This window comes from Crocuta crocuta, unplaced genomic scaffold, assembly GCF_008692635.1.
Source record: "Crocuta crocuta isolate KB4526 unplaced genomic scaffold, BGI_CrCroc_1.0 scaffold129, whole genome shotgun sequence".
In the NCBI taxonomy this organism is placed as follows: Eukaryota; Metazoa; Chordata; class Mammalia; order Carnivora; family Hyaenidae; genus Crocuta; species Crocuta crocuta.
In genome coordinates this window covers 9779451-9804169 of record NW_027551571.1, presented here as the reverse complement: position 1 = coordinate 9804169, position 24719 = coordinate 9779451, and positions in this window count along the sequence as shown.

Here is a 24719-nt window from a genome sequence, read left to right as displayed (position 1 = left end):
AAAAAAAAAAAAAAAAAAAAAAAAAAGAATATTATATCCCAGTGAAAAGACATGAACTATAATAACAGAGCAAAGCACAACATATTTTGCAAATATGTTGAAGATAAGACATCAGACATAAAAGAATGTCCCCCTATGATTCCATTTGTATAAAGGTCAAAATAGGTATAATTCTACTCTAAACTGGAGTGATTAAGGATGTGTAATTGAGTGCTAAAAATAGAGAAGAAAATGATTACCATAAATTAAGATAGTAGTTCTGTTAAGAGGGAGGGACCTGCTTGTGATTAGGGAAAGCTGGCTTTTGAAATTGGAAATTTGTCATTGTTTATTTCTTGACCTGGGTGGGAGTTATGTGGATATTTATATTAATTTATTAAGTTCTAGATTTATATATACTTTTCTGGACATCTGTTGTATTTTACACACACATACACACACACACAATTTAAAAATCTACATCTTCCCTTATCACTTTTCTGAGCTTCTGGTTTTATATATTTAAATGCCTCATGGATATCTGCACTGATATTTTCTGCTGCACTTCAGACTCAACATACTGAAATTAACACTATTCCACCCCCAAAATCCTCTGTGCTTGCTGAATCCCCGCTATGCGTCAATCCATCCCCTCCGTCTTCCAAGTCAGGAATCAGGATATCATCACTGACTCTGCCCTCTGTCTTAATCACTGCATTTAATAAAGTTCTGTTGATTTTACCCCTTAATATCTTTTGAGCTTTGTCCTCATGTTCACTTGTTACTGCTGCCTTCTGTCCTTGTCACTGTGGTATCTGATGTCTGTGGTTTCAACAGCCTCCTCACTGTCCCTCTGTATTCTTACCTGGTCTTGCCCTTCTCTGTTCCCCCTTCCATGTTGTTGTCAGGGTCGGAAATATACTAATCTGATCATGTCCACCCCCTCATTCAACCTGCCCTGGCGTATGCCAGCTTACGCAAATCATCCTTAACCTTCTTCTACAGGCTTATTCATCGTGCTCTCTTACAGATCATGCTTCAAAAAACAGTGTCTTATTTACCAAAGGTGCAATGGCTAAAGAACAAAACAGTGGCATCAGCTTGTCCCTCTCTCCTACCTCCCACCTTTCTCAGACCATCTCCCCCAGTTTGCCCGTGTATCCTTACCTTCAGCTTTGAGTGCATGAGGTGCTCGCAGAGGACAGCGTATCAATACTTCTGTGTGGTTTTGTAATCATCTCCACTGCCCTGAGCTTCAGGGAACATGACAGGGTAAGTATTCTGTGTAATGAATATTTTTGACTAAATGAATTTAGAGGCGGCAGGTGTCACCTCTTATAAGAAGATTCAAGAGACTTCATTGTCCAGCTGCACTGGGCTTTGAAAGCTTATAGAGCATTCGAGATGGAGAGAAAGTCACAAACACAGGTGCAGAGACAGAAATTTGAGTGGTTCTAGAGGAAGGAGTGGGTGGTTCAGTATTTATAAGTTTAGGCCTAGTGTTGGAAGATTGATTTAAAAAAAAAAAACCTGCTGTGTCCGCAGTTAGGCTGTTCAATATTCACTGTTACTGGAGCTTGATGGGAGACATTATTTTCCATTGATTATTTTTATTTGATACATGGCACAAGACTGCATTCCTGAACTGGCTGCAAAATCATAAATATTTAAGCCCAAGTTATTTGCCATGCATAGAAATAATCAAGTCATGATAGCTAACTTATATGTTTGGTGGTTTGATTATTGATTTCAACAGCTCTAATCTAAATTCTATAATAGTTCACCGAAATGGTTTAGGGGAGATTGTTGTTTTACTACTGCAGCCGATGGTCATCTCATGTACAGGTTCAAAGAACAAGAGATTTAGGAAAGATCTGAGGTATCATGTATTGTATCTCCTAAATAGCAGACAATAAAATAGTCTCAGAGGGTCAAGTGACACAGTCACCGTCACATGGCTAATTAGGGTCAGAACAAGAATCCAGGTCTCCTAACACCCATGCCCAAGCTCGTTCTTATTTTTTTTTTTTTTTATATTTTATTTATTTTTGAGAGAGCAGAGGAGGGGCCTGGAGAGAGAAGGGGAGGGACACAGGATCCAAAGTGGGCTCTGTGCTGACACCAATGAGCCAGATGCAGGGCTTGAACTCACATACTGTGAGCTCGTGACCTGAGTTGAAGTCAGATGCTCAACCGACTGAGCCATCCAGGTGCTCCACGGCTCATTCGTATTCTCTATGTGAATTGTAACACACACTTCCACGATCCAGGATCTTTGTTCATAAAGGGAGGAAGGGTTCAGCATCCTGCTATTGTTTGATATATGGGGTACAGATATGAAAACAGTTTATGCAAACAAGTATAATAATGATGGCAAGAGTTTCTACTGATCATCACATAGGTGCCAGGCTTTGTTACAAACACTTTACCTGCCACATCTCTGGGCTTCACAGGAGGGTGAAGTGAGAATATTTTATGAATGAGAGTCAGAGAAATTAACACCTTGTCCAGGGTCTGTCACACAACTCCTGTGATCTCTGATCTGTTATCAATAGTTTCAGCATAACCTCATGTAACTTGGGCTCTTCTGAATGAAAGTCCATTGTACACTGGTATGAGCCTGTCTGAATATCACCACTCCAGTCTCAGTGGATCTTGTTACTAAGTATGAGCTTTCTGCTTATCTACTTTGATGGAGGACTAGAATCTGGAGACTTAAAACGCAGACAGTTAATCAAGTTCATTCACGTATTGATGAATTTAACATTTATGAAATGCCTACAGTCTTAAAGATTCTGAACTAGACTTGTAAATCACATGAGAGGCAGAGTAGTAAAGAAATCCTTGCTTCAAACAAGGCATGCCATTCATTATTTCTGGGACTCTGGGCAACTACAGATTATATTTCTGTTTCTTCTGTGCCATGGGGATCATGTCTGTGTCATCTGGTTATTGTGTACACAATCGACAGGGGTGATTTTGCCTCCCAGGGGACATTTGGCACTGTCTGGAGGCATCTTTGATTGTTACAAGTAGGGGGCAGGTGCTACCACAACACATGGGATAGTTCCAAATAACAATTGATTGCCTAGCCAAGACGCCAATACTGCTGAGGTCAAGAAACTCTGATGTAGAACACCTATGTCAGTACATGTGCAACGAAGGTGATGTATTGGCCACAGAATGACTCATATGGAACTTCCCAGCTGCTCTAGCCAAGCGGAAGTTGTCCAGAAATTCCCAGCTACTCCTAGACTTTATGAAAGGCAGAAGTTGTCCATCCATTTTCCCTCTGAAAACTTACTGTAGGGGCCGACTCACCAAAAGTGTGCTGTCCATAGATGGAGAGGTGGTGGGTGTGGGCAGGAAGCCTCATCCTTAGTTGGCCTTTAGTTGGCAATGCACATCTACCATCCTCCTTGCTTTCAGCTCCCTGGTCACATAATGGAAGATTCCTCTTCTTCTGCCATGGCATCAGAAGTTCTCAATTCCTATCCAAGTTCACTTTCTACCTCTTCCTGCTCCTTACCTGGCCAGTCCACCTGGTCCTTGCAAGGAAACAAAAAAATATACCTGTCAACAAAAGCACCATGTTTTGTAAACATACATAGGAATCTCCTGTTGCCACTTAGGTCAGGGACTTCTTCTCTCTTTACATCCTACGTTGGTGACTAAAAAAACCCTCTGGGAGATACAAACAGTGAGGAGGAAAAGGAAGTACAAATGTAAAATCACACAGCCATGACCATGAAGTAAAGACATGTGAATTAGAATCCTTGTTCTGAGCCTGACATAGACTGCATGCTCCATCAATAGAATAAACTCTCTGAGAAGTGCTTAAAATGTAGCTGTCATGATTATTGGTTGTTTGGTTGGACAGAGTCCGCAGGCTTTTGGTCAGGAGATCTGCCCATATGACTGACCACCCCGAAGCTAATGTCTACAGAGTATCTACTGTGTGCTGGGAAAAGTGCTAAGCATAGTCATGAATTATTTCATCTCCACTGTTTATAAGCCCTGTTACATAGTTACTGATTTTACCTTTATGTTATCCACATGGACACTGGAATTAGGAGAGAGGTTAATGATGAGACCAACAATACACCACTGGCAGGTAGTAGAGCTGGGGCTTCCTCTGAGGCGACTTGATAGATGATACTTTTTACTGCTAGGCTATACCAAGCTTCTTAATTTTGGACCCCATGTTAATAAAAAAAAAAACCCAAAAAACGAAGGGGCATGACACCATTTATCTAAAACACCAAGTATTTGAGGCAAAGGAAAATCTCAGACCTATGTAATAGATTACTTAAGGTTCCTCTATATTATTAAGTAGTAGCAGGGATAGGAATTTTCTTTTTTTTTTTTTAAATATTTTTTATTTTATTTATTTCTAGGAGAGAGAGAGAGAGAGAGAGAGAGACAGCGTGAGCAGGGGAGGGTCAGAGAGAGAGGGAGTCACAGACTGAAACAGGCTCCAGGCTCTGAGCTGGCAGTCAGCACAGAGCCTGACGCGGGGCCTGAACCCACGAACCGCGAGATCATGACCTAAGCGAAAGTCGGACGCTTAACTGACTAAGCCACCCAGGCGCCCCAGGAATTTTCTAAAATAAATTTTGTGCTTTCAACAGAATCCAAAGGTATAATCGTTTCCTTTGACACTATTTATAAAAGTGATTAATTCCTTACTTAGCTTCTTTTCAATTCCACTTTTTTATAGATTTTCTTTCCCACTAATGAGTAATAACTTATAATCCTGATCATTGTGTTACCTAAAATATATAGTTTCTGTTCATTATTAGTTTTCAAATGGAGTATCATTTCAGGTGGGGAGTCTGGTTCTGAAGCAATGATTTTCAAAATGCAGTTAGAAGAGTTTGTCTTTAGAACTAAGAACTCATTATTTTTATAAAATCTTGCCAGTGTTATAGTTTTACTTTTGTAGTTTCTCGCCCTGCAGAGCGGGGTATAGTTACTGGCAGGAGTGTTGCGTTTGGCCGGGCAGCTTGTGATTTTCACCTGGGTGCTTCCATGACCAAGGTGTGTGTGATGTTGGCTCACACCTCTTGTGAGAGCTGATTATGAACATCACTTCCCAACTCCGTGTTCAATCATTTTATATCACGAGTTTCAAATTGGTCATGGTGGGCATATTTACACTATAGAAATTGGCAAGCTCTTCCAATCAAGGAGTTGGTGGTTAAACATTTACCAGCATGTTGCTAGTCACAGTGAGGGGAGAGGGGTTGGGGGACCAAAACATAGTCCTTGCCCTGCTCCCTGAGGTGCATATGAGTGGGAATGGGCTACTTTTTCTCATTCAGACAAAGCTGCCATTTGCTCACAGCTGTATACTCCCAAGGCTATATCTCCTGAAGGGCGTATCTTCTACTAATTTACACAAAGGCAACAAATGGCCTGGTAGCAGCCCTGAGTTTAGGACAGTGGCTCCCAAACTTGGCTGATCATCATAACCATCTTATAATTCTTTGAAAAATAGATTTTAGGGCTTTTCAGGGATTTTGATTTGGTTTATGTAGCATCCAATAATGGTTTCTTACCCACTCTTCTTCCTAGCTGGCAAACTCCAGTTTTGATAGGGGGTGTTCACTGAGTCAGCGGAAAATATTTCTAACTCTACCTGCAGGGGGTAATCGTGTGTAGGCATGTGACGTCACATAAATAACCACAACTGGGTTTGTGGCTCATAATGTGAGGCTCATTATGTTAAGTACATTGGGCTAATTACATGAGACCACATCTGCTTCGATGCTTCTGAGCAGGATCCAAAAGTTGAGAAAGAGATATAAAAAAAGACGGTCCCTTGGCTTCTGCATATTGCTGGACATTGTATAACAGAAACCAGTTTAATGCCTGGAAGTGTTGCAACCATGTTTGAACAAGGAGCAGAGCCAGCCTGAAGGCAGAGCTGATGCACTCAGAATGTGACTGTGGAGAAATAAACCCATGTTCTAGCTGACCAGCATATAAACTTTCTATTAATTGTTTAAGACATTTGAATCAGTATTTTGTGTTGTTTGCAGTGAAAAGCAATTTAAACAGTATGTTTCGGATGAATCCTGGGAATCTATATTTTAAAAAGTTTCCCTAGTTATAGGATTAAGTTCCCTATAAACTAAAGGTGTTGTGTGACCACGTAAGCTCCGCGACAGATGAACCCCTGAGGGAATGGTACCAGGCTGTGAGCATCCTTGTCCATTTACCCCGGCACCCTGTACAAAATACCAGTATTTATGTGTGGTGTGGTGTGAAAAAGGTTGGGAAGGACTGAACTGCTGTGTTTAATAGTGTGGCAGGAGGAAAATAGGACTAAATCGCCAAATAGCTGTGCGATCTTAGAAATGCACTTTGTCTATTTGTTTCTCGGTTCTGAGAGCAATAAAATCATATGAAGTAAATGGTGATGAATTGCCGGAGACCGGCTCCAGCTGGTCCAGGCGTCCCTGAAGGATGGATGGTGTCGGTGAGAGAGAGAGTGAGAGAGCCCCAAGATTCTTTCTGATCACCAGGCAGGCATCTCTGTCCTGTTGGTTTTGGTGTCTTTATTTAAAGTTCCAGCAACAACAAGAGCTCAGAAAAAGGAATTTTTACAGTGGAAAGCTCTTTGTGATAAGATACTTTGAAAAGTGTACAAGAACAGGTTTTTCGGAAGTATTCTTGCAGAATTACCCCAGTCCTAGTGAGGTTGAGTAAATCTTACAACTAAGGAAATAACAGGATGTTCTTAGTGAAAAACAGGATGACATACATATTTGTTCTAAGTTAATAATACTAGGATTAGGACACAGGTGAAGTTGTATATAGATAGGCTGGGAGTCATTTTGTCTGGCTCACAAGAGGACCAATGTTTTGAGCTGGTTAATAAGTCGTTTGTGGAACCTTTTTGACTTGATGCTGAATGTGTAAACACCATGGAGGCCCTGAATGTTTTGGCCTTTGTTTTTGGGTTATGTTTTAGCTACTCTTATCTATCCTCATCCCAGCCGCCAGTGTAAGGGAGGGTGTTTGCAGAAAGTAGGCTTTAGGGAAGGGACTGATGTATCACCAGTTAGAAAATGTGTAAGTATTAACTTACTTAAGTTTTGCCCTTATCTCTTTCTTAACTCTACTTTAGGCTCTTTGTCTCGGGGTCAGGCTCAATTGTAACTCTTGTGTTCTTAACCCCCTTTATTATCTAAGTCTTGGGTCTGCAAGGCCCATAGGAAGGGCCTTCTGACAATCATCCACAGAGCTTTCATCTAAAGTCTCATTTGAAGAGGCAGGAATATGCTTTTCCTTATGAGGAATCTGTGTGGGGAATATCAGTCTGATCTGGAATGTTGTGAGGCCTGGTCAATACCAGCAGGCTCATCTACAATATGAACCAGTAGTAGAAGGAGATACCAGTTTTCATTTTTCATGGCAGGAGCTGTGCAAACGCTGACATTTCCTCGCTGTGACTGTCATCCGGCAAGACCGGTGCAGCTCCCAGCAGTGAATGATAAGAGGATAAAAAGCAGCAATGTGGACATGACCTCCTGGCCACCTTGTTCAGTGTTTTCTCCCTTAGCCCATGGTAGGAATGGGAATGGATCTGTCCCAGCTGTGCGCCTCAGCAGAGTCACAACCCCATTCATTCTCCAGGGCCCAGAGATGATGATTATACTGTCAGGAGCTGTTATTGTTCAGCAAACAGATAGGTGGTGCTGACTCTTTGGAAGTAGTTCGTGCACAGGGGGACCTTATCAGCTGAGTTAAGTCTCATCTGTGGCTCTGGCTCCCTGTGCCCTTACTTCCTGTGATGTCACCCATTGATCTGGGTCGCCATCTTTGGCTTCCTCTATTCTGGGCCTCTTTTCAGACATCTAACAAAGACCTCTGCCTTTCTCAGTTGACTTGGAGCCTCAACTATCTGTCCCCACCCCCCGGCAAAAAATCCCTGCCAGGAATACAAAATGTATCAATGCAAAAAGGATTGATTATATATTTTCATTTAAAAATAATTAATGTTGGGGCGCCTGGGTGGCTTAGTCGGTTAGGCGTCCGACTTTCGCTTAGGTCATGATCTCGCAGTTCGTGGGTTCAAGCCCCGCGTNCTCACGCTGTCTCTCTCTCTCTCTCTCTCTCCTAGAAATAAATTAAAAAAAATATAAAAAAATAAAAATAATTAATGTCAATAAAAAACAACTTTACTTCCACCATGCAAAGATATTTACTCTTAATATTTTGTTACATTTTAATTCAGAATTATTAGTATTATTTTTAAAGTTTTATTTATTTTGAAGGAGACAGAATGCAAGCAGGGAGACAAATGCAGGCAGAAAGAGGGGGGGGGGAGGGGAGAATCTCAAGCAGGATCTGAGCTATCAGTGCAGGATCTGATATGGGGCTTGAACTCATAAACTGTGAGATCATGACCTGAGCTGAAATCAAGAGTCAGATGCTTGACCAACTGAGCCACTCAGGAGCCCCCAGAATAATTTTTGTATCCATGCTGTTTTATTTTTTTAAAAACCATCAATCTGAAGCCAATGATCTTATATGAATCTTCTCTTTCTCTTTTTCACCTTCTTACAATCTTTACATTTAGTCCATCAGTAAGTCCTGAGGCTTATACCTTTAACTATATCCCAAATCCATCCACTTCTTTCCATTCCTACTGCTAACACTTCACCCAGCCACCATCATTTCTTACTTGGTCGACTTCACTAGCCTTCCAACTTATCTCATTGTTTTCACTCTTGTTTTGAAGAAGTAGTTTTATTTTTCACACATTCATTGGAGTCATCTATGTGTAAATCAAATCTTGTCATTAGGAACTTTCCAAAAGCTTCCCATTCGTTGCACCAAGACTCAAATATAGATTTATTTCAAACAGCTTAAAAGCCTCAGTATGGTCTAAACCTGCCTATCTGTCCTTCTTTTCCCTTTATTCATTTTTTTTTCCCAACCATTTCACCCCAGGGCCTTTGCACTTCCTGCTTCATCTGCCTGGAATATTAATCCTTTGGTTTTTGCACACAGCTGCTCCTCTCCAGGTCTCAACTTTGATGTCACTTGCACAGAAAGACCTTTCCTACTCAAAGCCTCCCAGCTTCTTATCAAATCACCCCATTTTATTTCCTTCTGTGCACACATCACATTTTAAAATAGTCTTTTAAAAGCATTTTATTTTCCATTTTCTTTTTTCTAGAAAGTAAGATGCAGGAGAATCATGACCTGGCTAACATTTATTGCTCTACCCGGTGTTTCAAATGATTCTTGCCCATATGTAATCAGCAACCAATAAACATGTATCAAATGAGTGAGTGAGCAAATGAAGTAAATGAATAACTGAGACCATAGTGATAATTCCTTTTTTCTCTCTTTTGTGTATTTTTATTAAAATTCCAGGTAGTGAATATACAGTGTAATATTAGTTTCAGTTGTACAATATAGCAATTCATCACTTCAGTACAACACATCCCAACAAGTGATGCACATCGCAAGTGCCCTTTTAAATCCCCATCACCTATTTTACCTGTGATCCCACACATCTCTCCTCTGGTAACCTTCGGCTTGTTCTCTGTAGTTGAGAGTCAGCTTCTAGGTTTGTTTCTATCTTTTAATCTTTTTTAGAAGAAAATTTTGCTCTCTATATTCGTTATTAAACCTCAACATAGTAGCATATTGACAATATTTTCCAGGGAGTTTTGTAAAAGAAAAAGCATATAGGCTAAAATTACCAGCACAGGAAGCAACAGATGTTTGAGGATGTGGAGAAAAGAGAATCCTCTTACACTGTTGGTGGGAATGCAAACTGGTGCAGCTGCTCTGGAGAGAGTATGGAGGTGCCTCAAAAAAGTTAAAAATAGACCTGTTCTGCAGACCCAGCAACTGCACTACTAGGTATTTACACAAAGGCTACAAAAATACTGATTTGAAGGGGCACGCGCACCTTGATGTTTATAACAATATTGTCAACAGTAGCCAAATTATGGAAAGAGCACAAATGTCCATGGATAAAGAAGATAGGGATGTGTGTGTGTGATGGAATATTATTCAGCCTTCAAAAAAGAATGAAATCTTGCCATTTGTAATGATGTGGATGGAGCTAGAGAGTATTATGCTAAGTGAAATAAGTCAGAGAAAGACAAATGCCATATGATTTCACTCATGTGGAATTTAAGAGGCAAAACAGATGAACACGGGATGGGGAAAAAAGAAGGAGGTGAAACATAAGAGACTCTTAATTATAGAGAACAGACTGAGGGTTTCTGGAGGGGAGGTGGGTGAGGAGATGGGCTAAATGGGTGATGGGCATTAAGGAGAGCACTTGTGATGAGCACTGGGTATTATAGGTAAGTGATGAATCACTCAGTTCTACACCTGAAACCACCTTTATCATATATGTTAGCTAGTGAGAATTCCTTTTGTATTTTTCTTTCATCACCTTCTAAAATATTAAGCCAGTATTTCTTAAACTTTAGAAAATGCCCACAGACCCCCCTTGGCCCCAAATGTTGACATATACATGAACTAATATGAAGTACATTTAAGTTCTTCATTCATCATTTTTATATGGATCCCAAATCAAAACATATTTATAAATTACATACAAACAAAACCACAAAACAAATACGATTCAAATTAACGATATGGACAATGTGGTAGGTGAAACTAAATCATGACTCAGGGTAAATAAGGTACTGCTTTCTACGATGCAGGTTCCTGTGAGTTCCCAGGACCATCCTATCTTTTGCTTTTTCATGACTTTTCTCTCTGAACTACTGCTACACCTTGATTTCTACATCACGCTGTGACTTATATTTGTTTGGAATGGGTGTGATAGACTGGAGACCCACTTACGTTTTGGTCTTTTCTGATTAACATATCTCAGTTAAGTCCTGTGACTCCGTTAAGCCACTGGATGCCCTGTGATCTTTAACCTGCAGTAAATGCAGCCAGTGAATCATGTTTCAGGCTTGTTTTTAAGAAGATGGTCATTCAGATGTTCCAGCATGGATTTACAATGAGTTGGATCTGTTTTTTCCTGGCGTTCCAGGGAGACATCTTCAGGAGAAAAGTAGGCAGACAGGGAGGGATCAGACCAAGCTTTCTGGGCTCTGCAAGTAACAGAAAAGTGGCACTTTGGGACTGGGGTCTTTGCAGTTGGATCAAATGGTGAGCAGATGGATCCTAAAAAAAAGTTAGCCATGTCGTAATGGAGTAGCTTAGAGGGCTGCAATGTGATCTCGTTCTCATGATGCAGCCAGTCTCTCCAGAAACACTAGAAAATCACATTGTTGTTTGATGAGACTGAATCCCTTGAAGAAGTTGGTGAGGGGCAGCACTCTGTCCGGAGGCGGCACGAGAAAGGGATGGAAAGAGATGCAAAGGAAGAGATTGCTTGGGGTGGCTCTAGATTCATCCACACCAGGAAATGAAATTTATTTCATTCTCCAAGTAATATCCTGTTTATGTATGGTATCAAACACACATCTCACTAAGCACATCACACACCTCATATGTCCCATGTCTCATATACATGTGTGTTTGTGTATTTGCATATTCATATATTCATTTCAGTATAAAAGTTGACGTCTGTTTAGATTGAATTAAAAAAGCATAGCTAATTACAATTTTAAACTTTCAAATAAAGGTCTCAAACACCACAAAATGCAGTATTTAAAATTTGCATATTTATAAGAACTTATGACCTTGTGAACATATTGCTTGAGGACCCCCGCCTCTTGACCTTAAGGCTTGGGAATGCCCTCCCCCTCATCTTAGGATTTTGGAAGAGCCTCATTAGGCTCACAGTGTATTAATTATTTATAGCTCTGTGACAAATTGCACCCCCCCAAGGAAATCTAGCTCCTTAAAACAACAAATATTTGTTATCTCACATAATTTCTGAGGGGGCTGCTCTGTTATGAAGTTGCAAAATTGGCCTTTCCCCTGTTTAGCAAACTTTTCACAGGATTTTAATTGCTTAGTTGTCTTCAAGGTAACTTGAATTCAGGGGCCAATTTTGTTCTTTCCCCAAATCCACAGTAGCTGGCAAACCCCTGACTTGAGGTCAATGCCAGTAAATGTCTATTTCATGAACAAATGGATTGTCCCAGATTCAGAGAATCAGGGCTCATTTCTAAGGCCATCTATGCATTGGATTTCTGGATGATTAGCATTTAATGATCACAGCAAATCACTAGGGCCATAGGGACTCCGCCTTTTTTTTTTTTTTTTTTTTTTTTTTGGTGAAATTTGCTTGGTCTAGAGAAAGGCATTGGATAAGTTAACCCTCAGTGAATCAGTGACCATATGCTGCCTGCTTTATATGATAGCAACACCACTCAGCAGATTGATACTACATTCAGAACCTCTTGATGCCAATAAAACCTGCAACATATAAAAAGCTCTGTCATGTCTGTCACACCCATAGGCAGCTGGGGCCCCAGCGGGTGGCTGCCTGCTGCTCCACGGGGCACACTGAAGCTGCCCATTTTGCAGATGGCTCTCTGGTGGCAGAATCAGCACACACATCCTAGAAGATTCCAGCTGTCTGTTACTCCTCAAGAGCACCCATCTTTTCCAGATGCCACACGTACCTATTTTAACGATTTCTTTCTCTAAACTGAAACACTCCATGTGGGAATATGTGAACCTAGGACACAGTAAACATACAAAAGGAAAATTCCAAACATTCTTCTCCAGGTGCCCTTCACCTTGGGCAGGATGATTTGCTTTCTCCTTCCTGCACCCACTTCACTTCCTATATACCTGCTCTTTCTCCTGTATTTCTCTTGCTTCCCCAGGGAATTCTAAACACCTCATAGGAATTCCACCCACAGCCTCACAGAAGAACGCAAGTTCTACTGCCTGCACGTTGCCTTCTCCCATCACCCTGCTTTCTTCCTTTCTGGAATTCCGGTGGTGTTTGCTCTTTGATGCGTAATATAGACCTTGTTTCTAAGGTTTTCCTGTGCATGCACGTCACCTGGCAGGTTTGTTAGGATGCGGATTCTGACTCAGTAGGTCCGGGCCAGAGCCTGAGAATCTGTACTTCTATCAGCCTTCGGATGATGCTCTTGCTGCTGATGCGTGGACCACATTTTGAATGACAAGGGTAGAGACAACTTGGTTTTGAATATTTTCCTCCCTGTCTTCCTTCTTCTCTCCCTCCCTCCTTTCTTTCCACTTTCTGTAAATATTTCCTGGCTTCTTCTATATTTTATACTTAGCATTTTGTGCTGTCATTTTAGGGGTGAAAATTACTTCTTAATAACTTTATTTGTGTTTGCATTTGTTTTTTTTTTCATTTTATTTACCTATTTTTGAACTTTTGCTCATGTCTAGAGTTCTAGGATTTTCTTTTCTCCTCAACTAATTATAACATCCTTGAAGGCACACAGTTGTCTACAATACGTAGGTGGTATTTTTAAAATTATTTTAATTCCAGTATAGCTAATATACAGTATTACATTAATTTCAGGTGTACAATATAGTGATTCAACAATGCTATACATACTCAGTGCTCATCATGGTAAATGTTCTCTTTATTCCCCATCATCCATCTCCCCCATCCCCCCACCTACCTCCCCTTTGGTAACTATCCATTTGTTCTCTATAATTATGTGTTTGTTTTTTGGTTTGTTTCCATTTTGCTTTGTTTTGTTTCTTAAATTCCACATATGAGTGAAATCATACAATATTTGTCTTTCTCTAAGTGACTTCTCTCACTTAGCATTATACCCTCTAGACCCATCCATGTTGGTGCAAATGGCAAGATTTCATTCTTTTTATGGCTGAGTGATATTCCATTGTGTGTATTTGTGTATTTGTACCACTTCTTCTTTTTCCATCCTAGGTGGCATTGATGTGTGTGTGTGTGTGTGTGTGTGTGTGTGTGTGTGTGTGTGTGAAAAGAGAACATGTACTGAGAATAGCAGATCTAAGCTCGAGTCCCTGTTTTACCTCTCAAATACTGCAGCTGAGATTTGGGCACATTCCTTCATCTCTGAGCCTCAGTGTGACTACCTGAGAAGTGGGTGTGACAGTTGCTGTTAGTAGAAAATGAAGCTTCTTGCAAAGCGTCTGGCTCAGGGCTCAGCTCCTCTGGTCCCCAGAGATGTTCATTTTGTATCCACCTGCCTGAAACTGATTGGCTCCAAGCACCTAGGGGGTTCAAGTGCTGGGAAGGCTGGGCAGAGTGTCAGGGGAGCAGTGCAGAGGAGAGGTTTAGTTTCCACCCACCCGACTTCTCATTTTGGAGTTTTAGTTGAAAGATTTCATGGTATGCTGGCGAATGTTTACATTTCTATTTTTAAATTTTATTTAAGACAATTCTTTGACATTCCCACTTTAAAGTATGATAAAGAGGTACCTGGGTGGCTCAGTCAGTTTAAGCACCTGACTTTGGCTTAGGTCATGATCTCACAGTTTGTGGGTTTGAACAAAGCTTCGGGCTCTGTGCTGACAGCTCAGAGCCTGGAGCCTGCTTTGGATTTTGTGTTTTCCTCTCTCTCTGCCCTCCCCACTTATGTTCGTTTTCTCTCTCTCTCTCTTTCTCTCTCTCTCTCAAAAAAAGTATGAGGAAAGATGGTTGATACAGTAGCTAAACCTCAAAAAAACTATGCATTTTATATACTTTTTTTTAAAAAGAAGATAGTACATTTTTTTTATTGCCAGAGAATTTACCAGCCAAGTTGTAATTTCAACTCCTTTTAAAAAATTCTAATACCATTGAGTTTGTTTTTTATTTGAAAAGAATGAAGTAATTACTGGGAGAAATTGAAAGCCTTGGAAGGCTGGGGTGGGGTGTGGGCTAGGAGCCAGGCCTGCTATAGGGAAGCAGGATTGTGTCTTAGTTCTGTGAGTCTAACTAGCTGTGAGTGCTTCATAAAACTTACCTTTAATTTATCCAGGCTCTGTTTCCTCCTTACAAAGTGAGTGGGTCAGACTAAATGTTCTGTAAGACCCCTTTTTACTCTTAAAGAAAAAAAAAAAAAGGAAGCCAACTATGATTCTTATTCATTTAGTTACAAGTATTGGGGAAATGAAAACTTCAGTCGAGTGAAACAATTTCTTATAAGTTTTAGAAATGAATAGCATAAACGAGATTACAGGGAGAAATGTCTGAAATGCTTGAGAGAACACTTCCAAGTAATTTGAAGTCCTTGAAGAACATGGATTAAGATACAAAAAAATTGATTGGTTAATTGCAAACCATTCTTAACTATTCATTACTGCATGCTAGAGAATGCGCCTTACTTAAAATGAGTCCCTGTAGGTTCTTGACAGGAATAAAGAGATACTTCATTGCAAAATAAAATCTATCGTCATTTCTTTTGTTTTGCGAATGCTGCTTGTGACAGAACAGCATCACAGTGTGGTTCTAGGCATCAGCATCGGTGCCACATTCTGGGGTCACACTCTTGACAGTGGGCTCTGTCACAGCCTGTGTGATCTTGGGTACATCACTCAACCTCTCCATAGAACAAGCTTTATAACCTTGGTGGGGTAGTGATAAGGATTAAGGAAGTATATTTTGAATGTTGCCTGGTGTATAGTAGATGTTCAGTAATTATTATGTTATTATGATAGCTTCATTTTAATGATTTACTTTAAGTATGATTTATAATCTTATATCACACTACAGTCCTATATTCGTAAGTGAGGCTTTAGCCTGCAACTATCCATTTCCTACTCAAATTGTGCTCATTGTTGCAGTTTTCATTGAGAGGTCATTCCATGCGATGAGAAGAAAGTAGACAGGGAGACAAATACATGTTACTCTGTCAAGTCAACACTTGCTATCTTTATCTAATAAGAAGGTGGTTGGGTTAGAGGACCAGATTAGATCTGTTTGATTTGGGGTGAATGGCCTTTGGTGAGCTGATATGTATCCAAAATATTGTGTGTAGGGGCACTTTCTAAGGCAAAGCTCTGTACCATTCAGCAACTGTCAGATAGGTCCATGAAGAGTTAAGCATCTTCAGATTCTTTTTGGCTCCACAGTTCCATGACTGCAGGACATTGGAATTTTGGTGAAATCACTCAGGGGAACAGATTTTCTGAGGAAATTGATAAGCTATTTCCTAGTGAAATAGGAAACTGTCTTTTGACAGTTCCTTCTGGCAAAAGTTCCAACAAGGAAAAATAGAGTACAGATTTTCAATGGTCGCATGACCCAGCTTGTCCGTCTATTTCAGTGAGAAGACTCCTACCTATTCAGTTTTTTAGGAGCATTTGAATTACTGTGAAGGCTATTATTCAAGATTTAGACCTGCTTATTCTCTATATAATGATTATATTAATATTTCATGGTGTTATTTTTGATTTTGCTAACAAGACAGAAGACTATGTAAGTTTTTGCTTGAGTCCCACCACTGATCACTCTATATTAGTCTGGTAAAGTTCTCTTGATTGGCCGTGTTATTACGAACAGTTTCTCTGGAAGGATCTGGAAAGACAGATCTGGTCAAATCTGGGCCAGGAAAAAGAGCAGGGAATTTGAAACTCATAAATATGAAGCTGGAAAAGAGGACAGGACTATCTTTCAAGAAAGCAGGAGAAGTAAAAAGCTCAGAAGAGTGATAACAGCAAAACAGAGGAGGTAGGGTTGATGTTAGGATTGAGAAGTCAAGAGATTGAAATCAGGTGACATTATCAATCGGGATCAAGTGACGGACCCTGCAGAACAGGAATGAGCGCTACCTTTCATGCTGTGAAAATAATCAGGCCTCTTTAGTGTGCGTGTTTTCATCCTGGCAACCAAGCTCCCACCTCTGCACGTCAGCTCCAGTGGCTTGAAAACGTGTCTGAATTCCTGAGCCTGGAGAAACTGCTCACATAACGGACCTGACCTGGCCACCTGGACCCATAGGACATTGCTGTATGAGGTAGGGTGCTCATCCCCATGAAGGATGATCCTGTTCAGGCTCCATTCTGTCAGAGTTGCTGCTTCTCTGTGCTACTTCCTCTGGGTAACAAAAAAACCCAACCAGCACTGTTGTATCTAACCCTTCTAAGCCTCTCTTCTTAAGTGTTTCTGAAGAGTTCTTTAAATTGATGGTTTAAAAAGGCAACAAGCAATAAGTAGAGAACTGCCTTGACAAAATGGTACATATTCTCTATAATTAAATAATTTTCTGCTTTAATTATTGTAAGTTAATTATTATAAAGAAATATCTTGTGTGGACATATTTAAGGTATATTACAAATAATATATACTTTCCTCTAGAGTATGGTGATGCTTTTTTAATTATTCAACACTCTTTGGTGTGAAACTGGCTAGAAAGACATTTGTTTATGACCTAGTTCTGCTGGAACGTTCTGTTTCATCTTGTTTCAAACCTTTGAAATCCTCTCAATTACTTCTGTGTCTTATACTTTTTCATGATCCATACCAAACCATTTTGGACTAGTAAGCGGTTTCATATTCTTCTTCTCCATCTTTCCATCTGTCCCAACCTCTAAGTCTATCTCTAAAATATATATATTTCACTGGCTGGCATGCTTCTTAAACTTTTGCTGTTGACATTGCTATTTTCTGTTACACAAAAGAGCAAACTCGAAATCGTAGAAGTCTTAGACGTCACATTCCTCTCTCTGCACATATGCTGGTTGTAAAACTCATTCTCCTGGCCTGCTGGGGTTGGAGGGTTTCTGTATGCAGAGGAGGATGTGCAGAGAGAGAAAAAACCCTTGTGTGGGATCTACCTAGAAAAATCTCTTATTAATTAATTAATTAACTCATTCATTCATTCATAGACATGCTCTGAACACCTAATATGTCCCAGTCATTCAGATGGAATCTGGTAAACAGAACTGAATAGGAAATCTCCCCTACTCTCATGGAACACAAAGTCCAGTGGGAAAAAAAGATATAATAGCTGATAATTGCAGTGAGGGGTGAGAAGTGTTACGNTGTCTTCATCCCATTTCTGACATAGCCCCTAAAATCCTTGGAATTTCATAAGTAACGGGAGTAATAAAAGTATCTTTTGAGCTTATGTTAATAAGTTGACCTTTGGAAAGCCCTTAGGGAACTTAAGAATGGGGCTTTGTTACCAGGGAAACCAACCAGGTGATGAGAGGGTTGGACTTTCTAGTTTCTCCCCATGACCTCTGGGCAGAGGAGAGAAGCTAGAGTTAGAGTTTAATCACCAATGGCCAATGATTTAATCAATCATACCTGTGTAATGAAGCTTCCGTAAAATCCCATAAGGACAGAGTTCAGAGAGCTTTCAGGTTGGTGAACACATGGAAATTCAGGGAGAGTGATGTGTGCATAGAGCATAGAAACTCTGCTCCTTTTTATATACCACGCCCTATTCATTTCTTCCACCTGTGTGTTCTTGAGTTATATCCTTTTCTAATAGACTGGTAAAAATAAATGTTTTTATGAGTTCTGAGATCCACTCTAGCAAACTAATCAAGTCCTGGGGGTGGAGGGCGGGAACCTCTGGATGTATAGGCAATTGGTCACAAGCACAGGTAACAACCTGGATTGGCAGGCAATTGGCATCTGAGGTGGCAGGGAGCCAGGGGGAGGCCGTCTTATGGGGCCAAGGCCTTAGCCTGTGTGATCTGACACTATCTCCAGTTAGTGTCAGAATTGAGTTAATTGCATGGTGGTATGAAAACACACACACACACACACACACACACACACACACACGGAACGCAGAGGAATGGCACAGGACCAGCCTAGACTGTTCAGGAAAAACTCTGTAGAGGGGTTGAACTTGACCTTAGTCTTGAAGAATGAGTAGGAATTGTCCAGATAAAAAGAGAGTCAGGAAAGATTCCAGGCAGAAGGTGAAAATGTCAAAGATCTAAAGCTAGAGGATCATTTCAAGTTCATAGAAATACAAGACTGTGCTTAAGTACCATGGAGACAGGGAGTTCTTTTTATCAGTGGCTCCTTTCTGAGTGTCACCTCCAAGCATCCTTATCAGCTGGTCTTGCTGCTTCAGGGCTTATTTCTCTCCGCTGGCTGCTTTGTAGACATTTGGCAGTCAAACCATCTTATGCCTCTCATGGAGGGCTCGCCTTGACATTGTAGGACTGTCACAAATTAATCAAATGATTAAACAGAATTTGCTACTCACTGTATGCAAAGACTTTGGTGTTAGTTCTGTATATGTAATTTCTGTTGTGACAGACGTTCTTCAAAGAGTGGAAAGAACACAAAGCTGGAGCCAGACTTCCTTAGAACAAATCCCCATTCTTCCATAACCTAAGTGTGATTCTGTGGAAACCATGTAAAGGCTTTCAGTCTCAGTTTCCTGAAAAATAATGATTACTAATATTAACTGCATTATAGGATTATTGAGAAAAGTAAGCGAGATGATGAATGCAGATAGAACTTTTAAAGATTAGGACGTACTAACAATGAGTGTTACTATTACATCACACGCTTATAGACCTTCACCTGTGTAGAGCATAGTTGAGAGTAAATCTGAGTTTCTGGGAGGAAGATATCTTGAGGAACTTTTTGAAGGAGGTGAGAAGACAGCTCTTGGACATGAAGTAGGAGGTGATCACAAGAGAGTCGCAGGACCCATGGTACTGGTGGATTGGGAGAGTGGGCTTGGAGATACGCCCCATCAAACAGATGGAGCCGAGACCAAGGGGGAGCATGAGAGGAGGTGTGAGCGGGAAGTGGTGACAGAGCGTTGAAGTCTGGGGCGTGTGGGTTATAAGGGTGGGAAGTGGGGTGGTTGGAAAGAACTGTAGGATCAGCAGTTTATAGATGTGTAAGCCAGGAAATAATCTGGCGAATACAAAACATCACATGCTCATCCAGTCAGGGAGGAAATTAAGTTCAGCGATATGCTCCTAGTTGCAGCCATGGCCAGTTCCAGAACTGAAATTCCAGCGAGGGAATCCCAACTTTTAGTTTCATTGTTCCTAACATTCTCCTGAAAGGGGGAAAAGAAGAGTCTCTATTCAGTCCTAATCCTAACTACCTCAGTGAATAAATTTAACACAAGTAGATTTACAAATATATTATTTCTTATATTAATGCCTCTTTCTTTCAAGTCTCTGACATTTACATTTATCAGGAATCTTTCTACCATCTTCATCAGATTATGTATTCACAAATTCATTTATTCATTAATTCAAAGACCCTTTTGCCAGGGCTTCCTGTATACTGTTGGCACCACAAAAAGGGGGATCCAAAGATGAAAAGAGCCCTGTCTTTTGTCTCAGGGACTTCATCATCTCATGTACAAGACAGACAGACACTTGCAGTACTGCCCATTGCGTGTGCACAGTGGAAGGGACAATCAGTTTTGAAAGCTGAGGGAGGGTGACTCAGACTTAAGATCCTTGGTCTTAGAGGAAAAGTAGGAGTTTGCCACTTAGAGGCTGGGGGCATGGAGGTAAGGAAGAGTAACAAATCTCCAGGTAGGTGGTGTGCATGGGTCTTCATGCCCGAAAGGCAGAGAAACTCTTTCCCTGACAACATTTGATAACACATGATGACTTTATGGTGTGAGTTTTGGGGAAACATTTTCAACTCTCAATCAAGTAGAAGGTGACTTAATGAAAAGGATAAATGACAAACTCTTTTAAATCCAGGGGGGAAAAAACCTCTCTTCTAGCCTCAGTAAGAGGTTAATTCTTTTGTGGACTCACTTTATGAAGCCCTGTTAGATGGGATTCTGCTTGTGGCTTTTTTTTTTTTTCCTCCAGGACGTGGAGGAGGAGTTTCATGGAATGAGGTTTTTTTTTCTCCACTTGTTAAGCTTTGGCAGCTGTGACTGGCTCCACACCTGCAAAGTTTGGTGTAATAACAATGACATTGTTTCCCTAAAACTGAAGTGATATTTATTGAGCTGTGGGGACACAGAGATGAATATGACATGATCTCTGTCCCCAGGGAACATACAACCAGGTGAGGAAGCCAGACACTTGGCACACAACGTGGTGGGATGTGTGCTGGAGGGCTTAGGAGAGAGCATGGAGTCCAATGTGGCCTGTGTTCCTATGTTGAATCTTGAAGAATGAGTAGGAGTCGGATAAAGGCAGGAAAATTTTCCTCATAGAAGAAATAATAAAAATTTAAAAAATGACTCCTGAAATCTTGACCAGTATGAAGTTTTTGGAGAATGTGGATGGGAAAGCAAAGCATAAGGGACAGCTGGAGCAAAAAGAAGCAAATACCTAGAAACTTCTAGGCCCAAAGGAATGTAGACTTTATTTTGTGAGATCAGGAGAGCCATTGCAAAATTTTAAGCAGAGAGTAATCAGAATAGGTTTTAGTTTGAGAAGAATCGTCTGGCTGTAGTACAGGGGAAGAAATGGAGAGGGGCAAGGTTAAAGGCAAGGAGACCAGTTGTCTGGTTGTTGCAACATCCTTGGCAAGAAATGAAGAGAGACTGAATTAAGATGTAAAAATTGTAGGAATTACCAATTGTGTCAGGGTAGGAGTGGATGAGAGGAGCTTGGTATGGCTCAGAGATTTCTAGTTTGGTTGTCTGGGTTGACAGTCATGCCATTGAATAAGATTAGTAATATAGAAGGAAGGGCTAGTTTGGGGTGATGGGTGCATGTCCAACTAAGTTCTGAATTTGCTGGATTTGAGCTGCCTATGGGTCCTCCGGATGAATATGTCCTGCAGAAAGTAGTGTTACAGAGGATAGGATGAGTGTGGAGCTGAGAAGCGATATCTGGGTTTGAGATGAAGACCTCAGTGTCACCATCATGTAAAAAGTAGTTGGAGATGGAAAGGGAAGGGACTGAGCTTTCTGAGAACAAATGATCAGAAAGAGAGAGGCTGAAGGTTGGATTTAGAGACTTCTCTGTTTGAAATTATAAATCAGAGTCTTCAGATCTTATTCATTGTAGACACAGCCTTCAGGTGTTTTCCCCATGGGCAGACTCTGGCTGACAACAAAGTGTTAAGTGCCAGGAGCTAGATTTATTCTGTAAAGAGACTCTTCCCAAAGCAAGAAAATTTTTGGCTTTCGCCCTGGGACTGTGTGTGCTTAGCTTCTAACAACTCTTAGTGGCTGGTAGTTTGGAGCACATTTGGATGAATATTTTCACACTAGTTTTTTGAGTAAAATAGTTTTGGATCATAGAAGTGGATGAGTATTCTCTAAGCCTCACAGCTAGTCACCTGTTTTGATCCAAATGAGTTTGGCAGGTTGCTCTCCATGTTTTCTTATGACACACACTGGGATTTTACCTTTTGAAAAAGAAGGAACTAGAGACCAAATAATTTGTCATTTCTTTCTACCTTAGTGTACTCAAGTTCTCTAGAGAAATGGACCGATAGAATGTATATGGAAAGAGGAAGAGATTTATTTACGAGGAATTTGCTCACACAGTTATGGAGGCTAAGAAGTCCTAGTGTGCGCTGTCTGAAAGCTGGAGCTCCAGGAAGGCTGGTGGTGTAACTCAGTTCAAGTTAGAAGTCCTGAGAACTAGAAGCCCTGAACGCAGGAAAAGATTGAAGTTCTAGCTCAAGCAGTCAAGCAGGCAGGGCTGAATTCTTCTTCCCTCCACCTGAATAGAAGTATTCAGGACCTCAAAGCATTGGATGGTGTCCTTCCACACTGGAGAGAACTGCTTTCCTGGTCCACTGATTTAAAAGCCAATTTCATCTGGAACCATCTTCACAGTCACACCCAGATAAAATGTTTAGTCACATAGCTGGGCACTTCATGATCCTGTCAAGCTGACACATAAAATTAACTATTAGACTCAGAAGCAAACTTGAGATCCCTTGCCTATCTTTCTCTGCCCATTTCTTCTTTCTTTTCTCCTTCCCTTTCTATGAGTCACTGAATATTATTAGAACGCCTGTCTTATTTCAGTTATTGTAATGAGGGATTTGATAAATACTACATAGTCCTGTCCATTGAGGAGGGCGGTCTACTGGAGAAGATGGTCATGTAAATGAATACATGTTGGGAAATGTGCAGGGTGATATCACAGAGATGAGACAAGATGGCCTGGGGGCATGTGGTAGTCTGTTAACTTGGTGTCCCCAGTGAACTATCTCTTCCAGCATTCCTTATATGAGCCCCTTCTCCCATGGACTCTGGGCTTGTCCATGTGATTACCTTTGACCAATAGGACATTGACTAGTATGATACATTATAGCATCAAGCAGCAGTTTGCTAAGCACTTGCACATTGGGTCTTGCCTTTTTGGAATGATCCTTTTTGTAAGCTGGCCACTGTTCTGTGAGAAAGACCAAATAACCACACCAAGAGGCCCTTTTGGGGAAAGTTGAGGCCCCTACCCTGTAGATACAGTTGAGCTCCTCACTAATGGCTAGTATTAACTGCCAACATGTGAGTGAGGCCATTAATATCTAGCTAGCCCACTGCCTCAGCCAGTGCTATGTGAACAGAAGAACTGACCAAAAACAGAATCATGAGAAATAATATATTGATGTTATTTCCAGCCACTGGGTTTTAAATTGATTTGCTATTATTAGATAATTGATTTTTTTTTTTTGAGAGAGAGAGAGAGAGTGAGAGAGCACGCACCAGAGCCTGAATGGGACAGGGGAGTAGAAGGAGAGAGAGAATCTTAAGCAGGCTCCAATGCCCAGCACAGATCCAGACCTGGGGCTGGATCCCATGACCTTGAGATTATGACTTGAGCTGAAATCAAGAGTCAGATACTCAACCGACTGAGCCACCCACATGCCCCGATAACTCAATTTCTTGGTAATGGTTTCTCAAGTCACCAAAGCCTTTTTAACTGTTCTTCCTTCTTTCAACCTGCTGTCATGGGCTGAATTGTGTCCCCACCTCCCTCCCCAATTATAGGGTTGAAGTCCTAATCCCCAGTCTTCTGAATGTGACTGTTTATGGAGATAGGACTTTTAAAGTGATGATTAAGTTAAAACAAGGCTGTTAGGGTGGGCCCTAATCCAACCAGAATGGCATCCTTATGAGAAGTGGAAATTTAGACACTCAGGGAGACACCAGGGACGCGTGCAAATAGTGAAAGGGCCGTAGGAAGGTGGCCATCTGCAAGCCAAGGAGAGAGGCTTCAGAGGGAACAACCTGCCTTCACCTTGATCTTGGGCTTCTTGGCTGTAGAACTGCGAGAGAATAAATTTCTGTTTTCAAAGCCATCCAGTCTGGCAGCCCTAGCAAACTGATACACCTGCTCCAGCTAACTATTCACCAAGTAGCGCCAATTCTGTTTTGTTAGTCTCCCTCCTCTCCACCTCCTTCCTGCATTTTGTCACCTGTATTTCTAGGTTCATCATTCCCCCCTGGGTTATTGCCATAGCCACAGTACTGGTTTCCCTTCCTCTTCCTCCCTCCATGAAGTCTCTCTTCCTCCATCTTTTGCAGCAGGGTTTCTTGGCCTTGTCACTTTGCTATTTTGGGCCACATAATTCTTTGTTGCATTTGGTGGAGCTCTGCTTTGCATTGTAGGATGTGTGGCAGTGTACCTGGCCTCAACCCACTAGATGCCAGTAGCACCACATAGACTATCTCCAGAAATTGCCAAGTATCCTCTGTGGTCAAAATCACCTCTAGTTATAGAGCAATGTCTAAGACTCTATCTGGAACCCAATTCTTTTATCTTCTTGTTCAAAAACCCTGTGACGATTGCCTGCGATGTTTGGTACATTTCCCAGATAAGTCTCCCTTCATGATAAGGAAAGGAGGTAGAATGCTGTTTCTGGAAGACCTTACCTTAGTTCTGATCTGAAATCAGGAGCTGCATTTGGTTAATCTCTTACCTTCTGGGCAGAGGATATTAGAAAT